The sequence below is a fragment of the Nilaparvata lugens genome, chromosome 2, assembly GCF_014356525.2.
Source record: "Nilaparvata lugens isolate BPH chromosome 2, ASM1435652v1, whole genome shotgun sequence".
NCBI lineage: Eukaryota > Metazoa > Arthropoda > Insecta > Hemiptera > Delphacidae > Nilaparvata > Nilaparvata lugens.
In genome coordinates this window covers 19,053,593-19,068,076 of record NC_052505.1, presented here as the reverse complement: position 1 = coordinate 19,068,076, position 14,484 = coordinate 19,053,593, and the positions used below count along the sequence as shown (strand labels likewise).

The window sequence follows — 14,484 nt, the reverse complement described above, 5'->3', positions numbered from 1 at the left end:
TGATAGTGTTCCCTCGAGATGATAAAAACACCAGAGTATGATACAAACATCTGAAAACTGTTACTCTAATGCGCGTTTTCTCGAATGTAGTGTGTGTGCGTTAGTCGTATTGTTGTCTGGCATGTCGGTCCGACATACCACATGCGATAATGGTTGGTCTGCAATCGGCCTTATACTGAATGTCTAGGGAACAATTCAGCAGTGATTTTTCACAAATGTAAACAAGCAATTTTCTGTAGGTCATCTGCCGTGATGTATTTTTTCAAGTCGATTTTCACAGTTTAGATTCATATACATTATTTTATAATAAATAATTTGGTTTTGCTATGAGTTCAGATAGAAATTGGAGTAGACAAACAAAGATTTCCTACTCATTTGAGATTTTGCATTGTTGTATTAATGCTTTTGCAATTCGAGACGAGATTTCACGCATTTGTAGGCCATTATCTACAAGTAACTTATGCAATGCATTATAATACATTATTAGAATCTCAGTTATGAAAAATTTACCATGAAAAGAGATTTTTTAATGTAATATACTGTATTTTAAACGGAATTGATGATACTGATAGTATCAGTGTTAACAATTATATAATATTATCATGCCAATTCAAACATATACCTGATAATCATATACCTCGCATCACGAGAAGGCCCTTGGGTGCCATTTGAAAACCTTTGCCACCAATTAAAGCCACTGTCCTCCTCGTGTTGCGCTACTTATACCAGGATGACTGGATTATACTACTTTGAACTCTAGGCTGTCTGAGAGTACAGTCTAAATCAAAATGGCGTAAAATAGGAAACTTGACATCTGCAAGTTCCTATTTTTCTCGCCGCAAAATAAAACGTGGATCTCGGTAGCATACGTGTGTGGGGAGTCCCTTGCGGGAAGGTCCCACCGCCTGAATATATATAATTTAAGCCGTCAATGGGCCTTACGACTGTCATACTTCAGCCGGGACCGACAGTTTAACGTGCCCATCCGATAACACGGGAGTGATCTGGTTAAAAAACATTTGGTTATGAGAGGGTTTGAACCCGGGATCTCTATGCTGCTACGCAAGCACTTTATCCACTAGACCACGGATCACGCCAGCATAATATACTCTTTTACTTAATATGGCATCCATTACTTGGTTCAACTGAGATAGACCATACAGCATTTTGTCGAAGCCTTTGCTTAAACAGGCTGGGTGAAAAGTCCGAGAACGGCTTAATATATCATACACAAAGGTAATTTGATGTTTGGTGTGATTGGGGATCCTACTCGAATTGGAAATACTACTTTACTTTGACTTCAAAAATCTGGTCCGCCATCTTGGATCCGCCATATTGAATACAACTTCATTTTTTTAATAGGAAGGTGGTCATCCGATACATGATTTCGATACGAAAATCCAAGAAAAAATGAATGGTGAAAACCCCACATCGATATCTCAAACCATTCAGAAGATATTCTCATTATTAATCAATACTATTCAAAGCAGAAAGGAGAGGAAAAAGTATGAGAACGGCTTAGTATCTCATAAAAGATTGTAATTCCAAGGTGGATGTGATTGAGGATCCCTCTCAAATTGGAAATACTACTTCACTATGACTTCAAAAATCTGGTCCGCTATATTGAATGCAACTTTATTTTTTTAAATGGGAAGGTTGTCATGTGATACATGATTTCGATACGAGATTTCAAGAAAAAATTAATGGTGAAAACTGCACATTGATATCTGAAGCCGTTCAGAAGATATTCACATTATTAATCAATACTACTTATGTATTTCATCTCTGATATTATGTATGATATCGATTAATAATGTTAATATCTTCTGAATGGTTTGAGATATCGATATGCGGTTTTCGCCATTCATTTTTCTTGTAATTTCGTATCAAAATCATGTTTCGCATGACCACCTTCCTATTTAAAAAAATAAGTTGCATTCGAAGTTGCGAATCGAAGATGGTGGACCATATTATAAGTCATAGTGAAGTAGTATTTTCAATTTGAATAGGATCTCCGATTACACCCACCATCAAATTACCTTTGTCTATGAGATATGAAGCCGTTCTCGGACTTTTTTCTCTCCTTTCTGCTTTGATTAGTATTGATTAATAATGTGAATATCTTCTGAACGGTTTGATATATCAATATGCGGTTTTCACCATTCATTTTTTCTTGAAATTTCGTATCGAAATCATGTATGCCATGACCACCTTCCTATTTAAAAAAATTAAGTTGCATTCAATATGGCGGATCCAAGATGGCGGACCAGATTTTTGAACTCATAGTAAAGTAGTTTTTTTTAATTTGAGTAGGATCCCCAATCACACCCACTGTCAAATAACCTTTGTGTATGAGATATTAAGCCGTTCTCGGACTTTTCACCCATCCTGTATAGGTTCTGATTTGATCAGTATATTATATAGAATATAAGACATCAATTTCAAAATAGCGTTTGTAGTGCAAAGTCCTGCTTTCGAATCAGAAAGAAAAATATACTAGTTCAATGGAGCTAACTAGTTTAATTTATTCTTATTCTTTTATTGATATTATATAGAATATAAGACATCAATTTCAACATCGCATTTGTAGTGCAAAGTCCTGCTTTCCAATCAGAAAAAATATACTAGTTCAATGGAGTCAACTAGTTTATTTATTCTTATTCTTTTATTGATTCAATAATACAAAATTATTATGTAAAATAATTTGAGGGAGGATCAACAGGTACAGCCCAAAACTGTTCCTCCCCGGAATTTCGATCCATTAAAATAGTCCTGAAAATAGATTATGTTTTCTTCTTTTTATGTGTTATCTGTTCCTAAAACAAATATAGCTACAAAAATCCTATCAAACGCAAATTCTTGCTTGAATTTGTCTGTGATTACAACTAAAACTATGCCAGTACCTACTGTTCCTTCTATGATAATTTTCAATAGTAAAGACTTGCAAAAGTAATGGTAACTGAAACTGAATTTATGGATTTCTTCGTGTTTTGGCTGCGTTACAGAATCTAATGATAGTTAAATTTAATGAATCTGATTGAATTTAATGAATCTAACCTAACCTAACCTAACCTAACCTAACCTAGTTTATGTGTTGTTGAATATAAGAATTTTATTCTGCCATTAAAGTTTTACTTTCTCGTTTTTCAGAACTGATGCTGATTCGTAGAACCTGCTGCAGTCTTCACAAAATTGTTTCGAGTTTTACATTGAATAGTCAGTTCTGGTCAGAAATGTGAATTCATTTGCCATCGTTAACTATTTATAGAAATTGGACATTTTTATCCCTGCTTCAGGGTTGCGTAATGATGATTTACCCTTGTCTACCCTTTTAGAATATTGATATTATTTTTGTATAGGCTCTTGATAACGTTTTGAGCTCTAGTTTTATCACAACTTTCCTTTGATAGGCGTTCTCGAACAAATAGAAATGTTTTAAAAGTCAAATATTTTGTCCAAGTTCATCACCTTATTGTGATTAGATTCGAGTAATGATATATATACTATAAATATTATACTGAGCATTAATGGAACTGTTGATGAACATATATATATATTTGAGCTTTGTGATGTAATTTTAGCTTGCACATTATGTTCAAGATATGTGATGTGCTATACACTTGATGTGTATATAATATATGTAATTATATAAGAATAGCTGTTATATTATTTATTAATGTGTTGTAAATAGTGGTTTTTTATTTTTCTATAACTATGTAATAATAATTTGGTTCAAGCTCTTAGTGGTAAGCCATTGTATGTTTCTAAGTTATTGTATTTGGTCAAGTATTTAATTTATTGGTTTTATCTCTTTCAGACGAGATTATTGAGGAACATGAAAGTATTTGAAATACATTATTACAAAAAATTAAATTTAATTAAAATTCAGTGTTGTTCTCCCATAACGTACTACTATAGCAGCAAACTCACATTGTAAAAGCTTATCTCAATACACTTGAAATTCGTGCTTTTCATGTCGAATTGTACTTTTCGCCACACTTCACAGAAAGCAGCTGTTTTCCGGTCCCTACGTAGATCTGAAAGACATTGTTTGCAGACGACTCTCGTCTGACGTAAGAAGCAGGTTTCTTTCCAGCTAAGAGTACACTTTCCGGCCGCTAACATGGAACTAAGAAAGGTAGTGAAAAAAAAGAAAACTTTTTTGAAAATGTGTTTGGACAACTGTGCCATATGGTGCATTGTGTTCAGGAGGGTGAGATCGGAAATTTCCACCCCACTTTGAGTACCCTACTACGTCTGGTTCTTGAGATATGAGACATCAAAGTTTTCCCCCCTCCCCTCATAAAACATTCTTATTCAATTTATTATTCTTATATAGCTGATGCCAAAAAGTTAGGCGGCTTCGTGGGTCACATGGTGTAACCAACCTACTCACAGCTGATGCAATGCATCTATTTATTGTCTCTTTTGATTTAAAAATCATCACCTAAGCCAAGCTAGATGATAACACTACTTGACAACATCAGCTGTTGGAACGCAGAAGAGACCCACGAAACCGCCGAAGTTTATGGCGTCAGCTATACATGTAGTGTGGCGAAAAATATCGTACGCGACTCTCTCAGAAAGGTGTTTACGGTATTCGAATAACATATTCCCGGGCTCGGCAAGCCTCGCCCGGGAAACTATCCTCATACCGTAAACACTAACTTTCTGTGCTTGTAGCGTAACATACTATATCAGCTCTCAGTGAAGTCAAATTAAGTCATTTCTTGATTAGTATTTCATTTGTTATATTTTATTTTGTAACATTTACTAAATTAAATAGTGATGAATTCAATGAATAGAAATCACTGGGTTGTTGTCAAAATATCACTTATTTATTTATCAACAACCCAGTGTTTCCATTATTGATAGGTATAACAATATCTCACCATCAACAGTATCTGAAATAGACATATATAATAAGATTAAGTCTGTATTAATTATCTTTGTTCTATCGCTCATGATAAATACGTATTAAAACTAATTGAGATGATCGTAACTAAATGTGACACTAATCTTGAATCTTGAAGCGACACCAATATATTTTGTGCATTAAGTGATCAAGAGATACAGGTAACCTGCAAAAATTACAGATACAGTTTTTATTGCAATTCAAGCAAGCAGTAAGTGAAATTAAAGTGTTCAAATGTTCGGTCAATTTCAACACACAGATAATATGTGTATGGTTCATTTTCTTAAATGTTTCCAAGGCAATTATTTATTCAAATAGGGTATTTAGGAAACGAAATGAATGATTATTTTTGAATTTATATGTAGAGAACTCTATATTCATATTTCCTATTGCACAACTTCCCGCAAGGGACTTCCCACCAACAAAAGCCATACGAATTTACTTTATTGCACAACTGAACATAGAATAATGTATGAATCCTTCTATTTTTACTTTTTAAAATTACGATTTATGATTGTTTCAATCTTGTTATTGTGTAGCTTAGAACAATAAACTAGAAGACAACTCCAAGTTGTTCCATTTTATAAATGAGAATCGATTAATTTTATCATTAATTAGTATTCTTTTGAATATTTATAAAAGTAGTATATTGTCGGTGAACGGAAGATCAGATGAAGCACAAATTAGTGAAATTAAATAGTAACTGGCCCGACTAAATTTTATTCTGACATATTTTTTGGTCATTAGATTGACCAATGATGAGTGGCTACTCGCACAGCCAATGAAATGGAAGGATTTCCACCTATATGTTGTCCATTGGTCTCTATGGATATTTTTCCAATTGTAAATCCATCTACTTCCTATCCATGTTATGAAATATTTGAGAAACTATTTCCATTAACTCTTCAACTCTTCCTTTTCCAGTGTTGAATGATTCACTTCCAATTCATGAACTGTGTCAAAAATGAAAACGCATTTATTTATTGGCTTACTAGATATCTTATTGAACTTTAGATTAAGATATTGTTAATCTCGTTTTATTCCTCTATTTGAAAATAATTTTGTAACCAATATATATATGATTCTAGTATTTACTACTGTATTTCAACATGAGACTAAATTATTCACCGTTATTTTAATGTCTCTATTACAAGTATTGTTGAAAATATTATAGTTTTTAATTCATTTTTTGTACTTGTGATATTTCATATATTTTCGAAATCAGTTTTTTAGTTTCGATTCGAGTTTAGCGAAATTAGATACTTGGGCTTAGAGCAGGATGACAATAAATGTCACGAGGTACGGTTATTTGAAAGAAAATTTCTATCCGAAAGATAAATTTCTTTATTCGAAAGATTTTCTTTAGTGAAATTAGAAAGAAAATTTCTTTATCCGAAAGAGTTTCTTTAGCGAAATTAGAAACTTGGGCTTAGAGCAGGATGACAATAAATGTCACGAGGTACGATTATTTTAAAGAAAATTTCTTTATATGTGATTGCATCATTATCTTGACGTGCCTCATTGAGAAGATAATCTGACAGATATGAAACAATCTCTCACTATGGATCACCTCTTGATTGTCTATAATTTACTGTCGACTCCTTCAACAGAAATCAGTATAATAATTTGCATAACACTCTAGAGAGTTTCCCTTCAGAAACGTACCATTTAAACAACAATTAATCTGCCACCATATCTATGTCACTTCTCCAAAATATCTTGCAATCGAAATAAAAAACCTCATTGAAAATAATCAGCTACGTGTAGAGGTCATCCACTTTGATCGTACTACTAAGTTTTATCTGTTACTAATCGCAGTTCAGGTATCTTGCAAATAATGTATGACCGTCAAATTATGTTGTGGTATTTAATTTTGCAAATCATATCTTCCCAACATGTTGAATTTTCAATATTTCTCTTGATACCAAGAGTTAAGCAATTTAATCATCACTCCTTTTTTGGATACTGAAACAACTAGTCTAGCAAGTTAGCTTTTATTGTGGTCTAAGTTTCAAACTGTTCTTAGCTCATACTCAACATTGATAAATTGTATTATTTATCTTTTACCAGAAATTGATGAGGCACGAAACATTCTAAATTTAAAGTATGTTTGTCATTTATTGTAGCTTTGCTATTTTTGTTGTTCATAATGTAGCATGAATGCTGTTCATAATTCTAATTGGTTATCCAATATTGCAATCTCAGTCTTCCTAATCCCAGCTAAAAATGTAGTAGAATAACCTACCTTAACATAACAAATGTGTCCCTAGGACCATAAAATGTTTTTCACTTGATTCATTATGGGTAGGCCTACGTTCGTATAACGTTTCTAACTTCATCGATTTTTTTCCATTTCCTTCTTCAAGTGTTCCTGTCTTCCTTAGTTATCTCGAACATCGCCATTTACTCTAGTACCTGAATTAGGGTTTTATATTACTGTTGAAATACCTTTATATTTTATCCTTCATTTTATATTCATTACAGTAAATTTTGACTATGCATGTGTTTCGCCTATCAAGACTTAATAAAAAAAATGTATAATCATGAAATTTCAGAATATTGAAAAAATTTAGCGGACCCCGCAGCTTCTCATGAGTCGCATTTACAACAAAAATGTTCCCTCTTTCGTTATTGTCTTCAAAGCATTAAGCCCTCAACTACGGTGGCCTTTATATTTTCTATTCTGATATCGTATTTATTTCTTTTCATTGTTAGAGGATGAATTAACCTCATCCCCATTTCTAGGACCAACTATGAGGATTTTTTAAAGATGAAATTCATGAAGCAATGATACACAATACAGAGTTATCATAAAAGAATGGTGTGGTTTCGAACATGGTTTAAAGAAAAACCAAATTACTTACAGTTGATGTTGTTTATTCATCTAATTTGTCGTCTCAGGCAGTTTTTTACATAATTGATAAATTTAAATATGTGCGCCTTTAGTCGTTCGACAAAATATCCAAACGATAATCAATTTCTCTCCAAACATTCGCTAACATTTCATTGGTTATAGTTGTCATTGCTTCATTATAATCCTGTTTTTAAGTGGTTCAGGTAGATTTTTTCTTGTAAATTTACATCAAAAACATTGTTTATTCACAAGAAATCGCGAACTGAACCACTTTAAAACAGGATTAAAGAACCAATGACAACCATAGTCGAAGAAATGTTATCGAATGTTAAGAGAGAAATTTATTATCGTTTGGACATTTGTCGAGCGACTAAGGGCGCACTTATTGAAAGTTATTAATCATGTAAAAAACTGTTTCAGACGACAAATTAGGTGAATAAAAAACTTTAACTATAAGTAATTTGGTTTTTCTTTAAACAATGTTCGAAACCGCACCATTCTTTTATGATAACCCGGAAATATATATTTGTTTTATTCAACGGAGTTTATACTCGAGTTTTTTTTTAAATTTAATCAAATGTAATTGACTTACCTGATACAGTACCAAAACTTAGAGTCTGTTTATTTTTCATCCTATTTTTGAAAATTATTACTTTCAAATTTCAATGATTCGATCGATAAATAATGGCAGTTGGATTAACATATTGTACATAATTTGAAGATGGTTACTTTTGTCAGTGACTTTGTAGATTAAAGAGATAGACTGACTCAATCGACTGATCTGTCATAGTATTTAGAATTAAGCGATGAAATAGAATTTGGTCTTGGAAAAACAATTTCAAAAATCCTCCTAAGTATGTGCTTCGTTTAGAATTAGTGTCTCATTTTTCATAGAATAGAAACATGTATTGTTTCTTTATGACTGTAAACATGATAAAAATCGAATTTCTGTATTTCTGACTATACTGTATGATGTTTCTGCATCTTAAAAGATATTGTTAGAATAATTCGGACTAGATCCTCAATCTGGCAAAACACTACACATTGATCTGGCTAAACAGTTGAACATCTTTGATTGTATTTTTAGCTTCACACAGGAGAGCTAGCTTTCATTATATAATGTGAATTATGTAAGCTAAGCGCCGGTTGCACAAAAGTCGGCTGAATTGTAATTGTGATTATTTCCAATCAGAGAAGCCGTCTTTTCAAAAAAGTATTTAAATATTTCAAAGGGTTTTTGCAAAGATGGCTTCTCTGATTGGTTCTTGTTAAATTAAAATTGAAATCACGATTAAAATTTAACTGACTTTTGTGCAACCGGGCCTAATTCATTCGGATTTTGATGAATCTCAAAAAAATCCTATTTGAAATTTATATGGTGTGATAATTCACGTTGTTTCGCCAAAAAGGTAGCCTATTAAAAGCCATTCATTCGATTAGGGTAGGATTTGGCAACAATTTATTGTATGCGTGGAGAGCTTCTAACTCGGCCGGGTTGGTCTAGTGGTAGGGAGGGTTATAAACTTCAGTCTGCTAGCACCACCTGGTTCGTGGGTTCGAATCCAGCCGATGGCATGGACATTTGATCATCTCATCAATTAACCAAAGTTCTTTCCATTACCCACGCACAAGCGAAAAGCTCATGTGGACATCATCCACAATAAAACAAATACCAGAATATTAATCAGTTACTAAGGAAACATCCAACAACTACTCCCTACTTGGATTCTTTCTAGTTTTAAAATTTATCAGCAAAATATCGGCTTTCAACAATGCATCCATAAATAAACTTGGCTTGTGATAAATGTTATAAATGATTGATTGTTACGATTAGATGAAGAGAATTACTCATAAATTATGTTAATCCGATTAGAGATTTAAGATTTCAAACCTTGAAAGTTTTTGAAAAATTCTATACTAAGTATGAATAATTCATAACAGCTATAATTTTATATTGTTATTAAGCCATACACTGAACAACCACATTCGTGAGAATAGAATGATAAAATGTTAATGTTCCACGATAAAATAACGTTCAGTAATTTCTTGAATCTTAATCCTATTATTTTATTCTAGAAATTAATGGTAGCAGCAATTCAGTTATAATGTAATAAATTGTAAATAAAAATTCAGTGTACCTATGTTATTATACTGGTAATTGATAAGGCTGATTATTACTATTGTTAAGTATATATTACATAGCTAGATAGATCAAGATAAATATTTACTGTTGTATCATATAAGCAGTTTGTAAATGAGAAATATTTATTTTAGCATATTTGGGTTGACAAATTATTGAGGTTCATTGGATAGAAAACTGTACTAATGTTTAAGATTTGAACGTTCTCGTCAAGTTCCATTTTTGGAATTGGGTTTGTATTTGTACTAATAAAAGGTAGAATGTAATGAATAGATAGAGGTGACGTCTAACTATAAGGAGATATCCTGTTTTGTAAGTGATAAAAATAATCAGTCTGATGTATTCCATCGCTGGGCTTTTTAAAAATAAATTTTCAGATTCTGTTACACCATATCGTTGTTCATTATTGCATTAAACGTCTGACATAAAACCTAACATCATTATGATTAGATAAAATAATAATGTACTGATTAAAATATTTGTATGAGATATTTAAACCTTTCATTGTCTATGATTGTCTGACATGCTCTATGTAATTCTGGAATATTATTTATGACCAATGAAATGTTTATTTTATGTTGATGATATTCGCTTAAACTTAGTGACCTTATACAGGTTGTCCACGGGGCGGGAAAACTGGGAATTATTGTAGGTGAATTTCATTTAGGCGTGAAATGTACGGGAATTTTGTCGAGATACGGGAATTTTTTGACACTTCCATAAACAACAGTAACGATAATATAACTATGTAACTATAACTGGGTAATATAGCTACTAAAAAAATTGAAAAAATTTCAAACCTCAATATCTCCTTAACGGAAGCAAATTTCGCAATTCTGATAAAATTTGGAGATCATTGTTTAAACTGAACAATTTAAAAAACTTCAAACTTCAATATCTCCTAAACGAAAGCAAATTTCGCCAATGTGATGACATATTGTTACTCTCAAAGTACAATCATTCCTGAGAGTTTGAGTGATTTTAATCTCTGACCATTTTGCAAAAAAACATGAATTTCATGAAAAATGCAAATCTCCCAGATTTATTTGATATTCGGGCTATGGATAGAGGTTGACCTTATAAAAGTCTGCTACTATAATATGAGACGTTTCACTACAATGCAGGGTGATAGGTGAGTTCTTCACTGGAACCGTACATGAATAACTAAAACCGTACTTCCATTCACAAATCGGGGAAATGACTCATTTTCAAACGCTTATAACTCAAGAATAAGAGTGACCATCAATTCGTATGATGCGAATTTCAACCAAATCTGAGATACTTTTTTTCACTATTTCAAAATGCACAATGGGTTGAATCTGAAATCATATTCGCAAAATTCCTTACCGTTCAGGAGATATGACCAAATTTCAGCCAAATCTGAGATACTTCTTGTCTCAGTGTGGTTCATGATGGTTAGTCCATGCTACCAATTACTTTTTTGTGAAATATGAAAATCGCTCAAACTTTGTGATCTTATGCGAGAAACACGAATCTGGAATCATATTTGCAAAATTCCTTACAGTTCAGGAGATATGACCAAATTTCAGCCATTAATCAACATTAATCACAATTCAGCTGATAGCAATATCATATTTTTCAAAATAAAAGTAGGCTACTAAAATAAAGTAGGTATCTAAAATAAATTATGTCATCAAATGATGTCATCTAATTATTAATTATTTGTATTTATTCTTTTTTGAATAAGGATTCATTTGTTCTTCAACTAGGTTTTTTTATTTTAGATGCTAATAAATTAGGCCTAACTTTTCAATTAGCTTAGAAACTATCGCAGTATACTAGGAATAAAACCAAATTTGTTGTTTTATTTTTGGTCAAATAAACTGATCAATATAGAAAAAAGTATTGGAAATGCATGTAAAACAAAAAGGTTTCTTCAAATTAATTAATAGACTAAAAATGTTTGACTTATCTGTGAAATAGTATTTAATTTCCTTTAACATGCCCATTCTTGCATCCAAATGCAACACAATACATCACCATTTTTCGGTCGTATTTTTATTCAATTCTACGCATTTTACAACAAATTCATCACAATATTTAAGAAAAAAGGTTGTGATCTAATACTAATAGCCCTAATACTCATTCAAATCCATTTTTCAACTTTAAAAATGAAAAACCGTACTCAAGAGCTGCAACAACCTGCTTAAATGCATGAGTACGAGAGAGAAGAGAATCCCAAACGGTATGCCTGTCTCACTCACTCCGCCTTACACACTTTCAGCTGTAGCTTAGCATTGGACAGCCCATTCCAGTTAGTATCGTTCCAGTTAGTATAGGAAGTTCACTGGCAAGAGGTACACAAACTAGATCAGTGTTGCGGGTTGCCTATGCTTGCATTGGAAGGCGTTGAAAAAACCCTGCTACCTCTTCAAGTGTTCTGAATCCCTGGTACAGAATTAAAACCAACTAAAATACTACCAGGGCAACAGAAACATGCAAGAGGTACTGACTGATTTGAGCAGGAAATTCAAATTTCTCAGGATTTTTGTGACTACTGAGCTCATTTGTATTGGATGAGAATTAGAACAGTACAGCAGAAAAACGCAACAGGTAACGGATTCATTTTTCATGAATCCAAAAATTAGTTAAAATCGCTAAAACTCTCAGCAATGATATAATTAATATTTGACAAGAGAAACAATAAAAAAAATAAATTCAACAATAAAATAATAAATAAATAAATAAATTTTATTTTTAGAGAAACAATAAAATGTCATCACATTGGCGGATTCCTCATTTCATTAAATAAGGCATTAGTTCATTAGATAAGGCCGTTTGAAAATTTGCGAATTTTATGTTTGAAGCCGCATAACTCATCCTGTATAGTAGCTGGGAATGCCAAATTTGGCTCCGACATTTCTCAGTTGAAGCTTCATTTATGGTGCAAATTTCAGTCGAATCCGAGATACTTCTTTCTCTCGCTGTTTGCACGATGGTTGTCCATGGATTTTGTCATTGATTTGTAAAAAATAAAAATCGCTCAAACATTGTGATCTTATGGTTTTTCATGCGAGAAACACGAATCTGGAATCATATTTGCAAAATTCCTTACAGCTCAGGAGATATGACCAAATTTCAGCCAAATCTGAGATACTTTGTGTTTCAGTGTTTCACGATGGTTTAGACAATGATTACAATCAATATTGTAATTTTATGTTTTAAATATATTCAATATTGTAATTGTAATTTTTTTCGTCTGTTTCCAGAATTCAAATGACGTAAATTATCTTGGAAACTCCGAAAGGATGGTCTGATTTGTTTGATTTTAGTACCAAATTAAAGTCTCACATTTGATGAAATTGAAAATAAAGACACATTATCAACTGAACTAAACACATATAGTATTTAATGTGTGTAAGCATTAATTGGTAATGCCTCAGTTACCACTTGCTATGTTTTAACTTCCTGTTACATTTCTAAGATACAAATGAGCTCAGTAGTCACATAAATCATGAGAAATTTGAATTTCCCACTCAAATAGTATGAATCATGAGAAATTTGAATTTCCCACAAATCATGAGAAATTTGAATTCCCTGCTCAAATAGTATGAATCATGAGAAATTTGAATTTCCCGCTAATCATGAAAAATTTGAATTTGCCGCTCAAATGGTATAAATCATGTGAAATTTGAATTTCCCGCTTAAATAGTATAAATCATGAGAAATTTGAATCTCCCGCTAACATAAGAAATTTGAATTTCCCGCTCAATAGTAGCTCATTTGCATATTAGAAATGACCAGATTTCTACCAGGGCAATAGAAAGATATGCAATAGTGATATGCAATTCTACAGGGCAATAGATATGCAAGAGGTACACAAACTACATCAGTGTTGCGGGTTGCCTATGCTTGCATTGGAAGGCGTTGAAAAAACCCTGCTACCTCTTCAAGTGTTCTGAATCCCTGGTACAGAATTAAAACCAACTAAAATACTACCAGGGCAACAGAAACATGCAAGAGGTACTGACTGATTTGAGCAGGAAATTCAATTTTCTCAGGATTTTTGTGACTACTGAGCTCATTTGTATTGGATGAGAATTAGAACAGTACAGCAGAAAAACGCAACAGGTAACGGATTCATTTTTCATGAATCCAAAAATCAATTAAAATCGCTAAAACTCTCAGCAATGATATAATTAATATTTGACAAGAGAAACAATATAATGTCATCACATTGGCGAAATTCCTTACCGTTCATTAGATAAGGCCGTTTGAAAATTTGCGAATTTCATGTTTGAAGCCTCATAACTTATCCTGTATTTAGCTGGGAAAGCCAAATTTGGCGCCGACATTTCTCAGTTAAAGCTTCATTTATGGTGCAAATTTCAGTCGAATCCGAGATACTTCTTTCTCTCGCTGTTTGCACGATGGTTGTCCATGGATTTTGTCATTGATTTGTAAAAAAAAAATCGCTCAAACTTTGTGATGACTTCCATTCACAAATCGGGGAAATCACTCATTTTCAAACGCTTATAACTCAAGAATAAGAGTGAGCATCAATTCGTATGATGCGAATTTCAACCAAATCTGAGATACTTTTTTTCACTATTT

General features: G+C 32.5%; 1 protein-coding gene across 4 annotated transcripts in view; it reads left to right on the top strand.

Annotated features, from left to right (window-relative positions):
- LOC111054577 (phosphatidylcholine:ceramide cholinephosphotransferase 2-like) overlaps positions 1 to 6,704 on the top strand; it is a 151,428-nt gene extending 144,724 nt beyond the window's left edge. For all 4 annotated transcript variants that reach the window (XM_039420721.1, XM_039420722.1, XM_039420720.1 and 1 more), the window contains one exon: positions 3,151 to 6,704. The gene's annotated coding sequence lies outside the window, so the exon portion shown is untranslated. The remainder of the gene's footprint in view (positions 1 to 3,150) is intronic.
- The last annotated feature ends 7,780 nt before the right edge of the window (positions 6,705 to 14,484 follow it).